We start from the raw sequence: 6,602 nt of genomic DNA on the forward strand, positions 1-6,602 counted from the left end.
GCTATTTCAATAAAAAAATAAATTATATATATATATATATATATATATATATATATATATATATTGTTTCGTGTGGTTTTTTTTTCCTGGATTTCACCTTACACAGTGAGAATGATAAGAGTAATCACAAAATATGGGGGCCCCATACACAGAGAGAAGATGTCATAATATCAACTCTGGTACCAAATTCCATGACAATTGTTCTGGGGTTCAGTCTGTGACGGAGCAGTAACATTGTATACAGGACGTCATACACACCATGCTACAGAAAGAAGACTGAAGAACGGGACACAGGGTCTTGTGTAACAGTAAAAAACAGTAAAGATGTTCAACAAGTGGCCGGGGGGCTCCAGGACCAAACCAGGAGGGAGGCCTCAGTCATCAGTGGCCAATATTCGCATGAAGTGACCCACATTTACCAACCGTTCTGTAGCCACTCGTTTCCCTTTGTCCAACACCTCCGTCGGTCCTTGCAGTTATTAGGCCACCACTGAAATTCTTTTCTGACTACACACAGACACGTACATAGAAACCGTGCATGCCGCCATCACCGTACGCAACCAGAGTCCTGGTCCTGACCAGTGGCCTTTCCAATTCAAGTCTACTTGGGTTTAAACAAGGGTACTGTCTCTAAGAGAACCATGTGCTTGCCACTTGGAACAGCAGTAATACAGTAACACCAGGTTAATATTCTTCGGGCACAGAGATGCACATACAGTGAACCCTCTTAAAAAGAAGAATTGGACTGACATTCCCTAAGCAATAAGTACCCACACAATTGGAGGGACAGATTGCTAGCCCTTGCTGCACCATGGTGTATGCCCAGTGGTGGCCACTCTTAGTCTAAGTTGGCTCTTCAGATTGCATGGTGATAAAGAACCTGAGGGCCATATACCTTCAAGAAAAAGATCTCATAAGGACACGTTGCCTTGAATTGTGAAGAACACAATAATGTTTTCCATACAATTCTATTGTGTTCTATTCAGGATATATTAACCCCTTAAGGAACAGAGCTTTTTCCGTTTTTGCTTTTTCGTTTTTTGCTCCCCTTGTTCCCAGAGCCATAGCGTTTTTATTGTTTGGGCAATATGGCCATGTGAGGGCTTATTTTTTGCGGGACGAGTTGTACTTTTCAGCGCCATTACTAGTTTTACCATATCATGTACGGGAAAACGGGAAAAAAATTCAAAGTGCGGTAAAATTGCAAAAAAAGTGCAATACCACAGTTGTTTTTTATTTATTTTTTTTACCACGTTCACTGAATGCTAAAACTGACCTGCCATTCTTATTCTACAGGTCATTACGAGTTCATAGACACCAAACATGTATAGGATTGAGTCATTCCATGTCAAGTGGACCAGTGGTCCCCACTCGACCTCCGATTTTGCTGAAAATTTATAAGGATGTACATGTAGGGCCAGTTCTCAAATACATTGGGCACTGTTGACCTTTCACTGGAGGTTCCACCAAGCCTGCGGCTTCAGCTAAGAGGATTTTGCAAACTTTGGCACATAGCCATTAGAGTTCTATACTGGCTATGATGCTGAAATTTGGTATACTAGCTCAACTTTTGCTGCTAAACACGATAAAATTATTACCGGCTATGACAAAACAATATTTCGGCCTCAATTTTGTGTCAAAGTAGCTTGTAAAACGTGTCGCATAAAATTTATGCCAAACTTTGCTCATATATAACTCAAGACCAAAAACCAATAGTAACTGGTGCTTTGCCCTGTACATCAAACATCTCCATGACTTTGCATTGCTGCAATATCACGGTCAAATCATATGTATTTGTGGAAATATTCACACACACATATGATGAAAAACTTAAAAAAAACGAATTTTACCTATTTTTAGGTCAAATTTCTCAAAAAGGGTACCCATAAAATATATTAATTCTGATATCATTAGAAAGAGCACATTTTTCTCTACAAGGATCATTGTTTTTTTTTTTTTGGAGTCTCTCAGTTTAAGAAAAGAAAAATGCCACTGAACATGGTGTTATTTATTAATAAGCAATGAATGGTAACTGCACTATTCAAACCCTTGCGTTGGTCCATGGTGGTTATACCACAACCAATTCCCTAAGAATTGGTATTATAATCCTATTAAGAATTGTAATAATGCTGTCTTTCGAGAATTGGCAGCCCCATCACCTAGGAGCCATGGCCGATAGCCGTGCAAGGCCAGCCGCGGGCGGTCTCTTTATCGCAGGTTCCGAAGCCTGAGGGTGGGTGTCTTTGCCTAGGATCCCAAGCCTAATATTGGGTATCTTTTGTTGGTTCCAAAACCATAATGTTCAGTCTAAGTGATCTGGAATTGTTGCTGAATTTGCAACATAATCGGTTCAGAGAAGCTGTATTGTCGGCCCACTGCTGTTGCAGCTGGTGCTGGAATTATTGCAATGATTGACTGCTCGGGAATCCAGCATGTATCATTTCTCACAGGCCAGTGAAAGAAGCTAGCTGGTCCATGAGGATGCATAAAATTTATTAATGCATCATGGTCGTCGACTGAAATTTCAGAAATATTTCCAATCCACCAGTTCCTATCGTAAATGCAGGCAATGTATTGCCCTGGCTGGAGGTTTGCAATTGGCACAAAAGGCATTTCTGATCTGACAGATCTATCTACATGGGCAATGAAAGATGATGGGTCATTTGACACCCTTGAAATGTGAATCTTTTTGTCATCAATTGGCACAAACTGGTGATTTTCTCTTGTTCCAGCAATTGTATGTCCATCTTTGAACCTTTCCTCTTGAACTACCCGTATTTCATCAATTTTTTCTTTTGGAACAAAAAAAAAATTTGATTCCATGCATTTGCTCGTTGCAAAAGTTGAATAAATCCACCGGGGTCAGTATTTGGTTTTCAGTTGGGCGTTGAAGACTGGTACGAGCTGCCAACCTCTTTGCTGTCCCTCCAATCCCATCACAGGGTGACTTTCCATGACTGGTACCAAAAAAATTCCATTCAGCGCTGATATTGAAATCAGCATTGTGGTGGCACAAGTTGAGAAAATTTTTTACATTTTTGTACTGGGCTGCAGATCCATCGCTGAAGTAGTGGATATGACGAATCCCATAGATGAGAGTCTTGAGATACTCCACAATTACTGTTAAGAAAGTGTGGACTGCAACTGTGTCATGTCGTGAGCAATCACTGATTATGCACAAGCTGATGTTCTGCGCAGCTTCACCATTTAACTCCTTGAAGTAAATTACAAATGGGTGTACTGTAGCTTGACTATTTTCCCAGTGGAAACCTTGAATGGCATCTTGAACAATAAATGAGTAATTTTCAGCAAAGTCCATAAGGATCACAAGCTCTCCAGGTCTCAGATTTTCCTTCAACGATTTCAAATAGCTACTTTGGTGCTTGGCGATGTAGTGATGGCTACAAAGTTTAGAAATTTTCAAAACCAATTCTTCAATGAAATCTTCTATAGTCAGTTGTTTGGTATCAAGCGTGCCTCGATGAGTATAAATCCATTATTTGAACTCAATAATATCTTCAGGGTCACTGTTGACAAACACATTGACTAGAAATTCTTTTAAAACTTCAGGACCCGGGCATTTATCACAACGGCCAAGCATACAGTCCTTGGATTCAATTCCACAGACCATTTTGCATATGAGCTCTTTGTAGTCATCATTGATTGGGCATGCTGCAAGCATTAGTTTGACATTTTGGTGAATGGTACACACACAAACGGAATGTGTTCCAGCAGATCCAACGGTTACGCACCACTTTGGCCGAAGCTCACAAAACTTGGAAAATCCAATTTCAGGGCCTTTCCGATCCTGATAGGCAACAAACATTTCCCTCATATTGCTCAGTAATAGTCGCTTTTGCATCTGCTTTTTTTCTCCTGCTATTCGCACTGATACATAGTCTTTTTTACCAGGGCACATTCGACTGAATTCATCATCCTCAAAAAAGCCTGCACCTTTTTCTTCACTTCCTCAGAAACTTTCTTGCCACACTTGATTCTAGGTAAGGCTAAGATCCCATGTTCACATTTAAGCTTTCGAGCTTGTTTGACCATTCGTTCAGAGACACCGAATTCGTCTGATATAGCCTTAATGGACCAACTTTTAGGTGCCAATGTCAAGATTTGGACCTTTTCTGCCCGACTGGACACCTGCAGCTTTTGCTTCAAATCTGCCAAAAGGTGATTGTAATCCAGACACATTTTGCACTGTGCTGTTTTTGTTTGCTCAATGTCTTTCGGCTCAAGCCCTCCAATTGAAGCAATCTTGCTAGGAAATGCATTTTGCACCTGGCTTATCTTTCTCCTTGCATATCCAAGTGAATCCCGCTGGCTTACCCGTGGATATTTCAGAGGAGAGACGCCAATGGATGTTAAGCTTGAATTTAGGATTTCAGGAGAACATTCCATTCCATCTGGATCTGATTCAGAGGAAACTGGATCAGCTGATTTTTTCCTGTTAGCAAATTCTTTTCGACATGATGCACACATCTTCTGGCCAGGCTTCACATCATTCTTTGTAAATTCGTTCAACTGGTCAGCTGCTAACAAATTGATAGCTCGCAAATTCTTTTTGGTGTTATGACCTTTCTTCCCAAAAGGATTGCAACACGATTTTTGCAAATGCTCATATTTGGTCAAGAATGAAGCTTCACGGTGTAAACAGATTTGTGAATGTTCGTCAAAATTTAGTCCCACTCGTCGACGCAGCAATTTCTGTTCATCCAATCCAAAGCTTGTAAACAATTTCAACTCATCCTTGCTATGGGTGAATGTCTTAAGGTGGCACTTCGAATTGTTCGCAAGGCCGATAGAGCACTGGGCCGATTCTTCATCAATTTCTTTCTCCAACGCTAAAAAATAAATAATATATGCATTAAAATGTAACAATAGTCAATAACTTTTCATAAACAAAAAGGTTTATAGGTTTTTGATTATAATAGACATTGCTAGCAACAATACAACTCTGTAACATGTGATAAGAATCTGAAAATCAAACACAAAATCAATGCATTACGCGCATAAATAACACCATGTTCAGTGGCATTTTTCTTTTCTTAAACTGAGAGACTCCAAAAAAAAAAAACAATGATCCTTGTAGAGAAAAATGTGCTCTTTCTAATGATATCAGAATTAATATATTTTAGGGGTACCCTTTTTGAGAAATTTGACCTAAAAATAGGTAAAATTCGTTTTTTTTAAGTTTTTCATCATATGTGGGTGTGAATATTTCCACAAATACATATGGTTTGACCGTGATATTGCAGCAATGCAAAGTCATGTAGATGTTTGGTGTACAGCGCAAAGCACCAGTTACTATTGGTTTTTGGTCTTGAGTTATATATGGGCAAAGTTTGGCATAAATTTTATGCGACGCGTTTTACAAGCTACTTTGACACAAAATTGCGGCCGAAATATTGTTTTGTCATGGCCGGTAATAATTTTATTGTGTTTAGCAGCAAAAGTTGAGCTAGTATGCCAAATTTCAGCATCATAGCCAGTATAGAACTCTAATGGCTATGTGCCAAAGTTTGCAAAATCCTCTTAGCTGAAGCCGCAGGCTTGGTGGAACCTGCAGTAAAAGGTCAACAGTGCCCAATGTATTTGAGATCTGGCCCTAAAAATTTACAGAACCTCTATTCAAACCTACATGTACATCCTTATAAATTTTCAACAAAATCGGAGAAGGTCGAGTGGGGACGATTTTTAAAACTGGTCCACTTGATGTGGAATGACCCGGCTTCTTTTATATTTAAGTGGTGAAAAAAAATTCCAAAATTTGGTAAAAAAAAAAAAAAAATAGCGCCATTTTCCAAGACCTGTAGCGTCTCCATTTTTCGTGATCTGGGGCTGGGTGAGGGCTTATTTTTTGCGCGCCGGGCTGATGTTTTTATTGATAACATTTTGGGGTAGATCCGATGTTTTGATCGCCCGTTATTGCATTTTATTGCAATTTTGCGGCGACCAAAAAACGTAATTCTGGTGTTTAGAATTTTTTTCTCGTTACGCCGTTTACCAATCGGATTAATTCTTTTTTTATTTTGATAGATCGGGCGATTCTGAACATGGTGATACCAAATATATGTATGTGGGGTTTATTTTTTATTATTTTATTTTGAGTGGGGCAAAAGGGGGGTGATTTAAACTTTTATATTTTTTTCATTTTTTTTATTTTTTTAAAAACTTTTTTTTTCACTTACTGCATGCTTCAATAGTCTCCATAGGAGACTAGAGGCAGCAGTTGTCTGATCGGCTCTGCTACATACAGGGGACCAGCAGGTCCCCTGTATGCAGCAGAAATGGTCCTGTGCTATGAGCGCCGACCACTAGGTGGCGCTCATAGCGACGAGATCATGACAATCACAGGCGTCTGCTGCAGACCCTGGGTTGTCATGCACGCCCATCGGCGACCCGCGATCACGTGGCGGGGTCGCCGGTGGGCGGGGCTTATGACGCGCTACCCGGAAGCGCGCGTTAAATGCCGCTGTCGGAGATTGACAGCGGCATTTAACAGGTTAACAGCCGCGGGTGGATCGCGATTCCACCCGCGGCTGTTGCGGGCACTTGTCAGCTGTAATAATCAGCTGACATGTGCTCGGTTCAGT

Source organism: Phyllobates terribilis, unplaced genomic scaffold (genome assembly GCF_046119375.1).
Source record: "Phyllobates terribilis strain yellow unplaced genomic scaffold, ASM4611937v1 Scaffold_71__1_contigs__length_7168151, whole genome shotgun sequence".
Taxonomy (NCBI): domain Eukaryota; kingdom Metazoa; phylum Chordata; class Amphibia; order Anura; family Dendrobatidae; genus Phyllobates; species Phyllobates terribilis.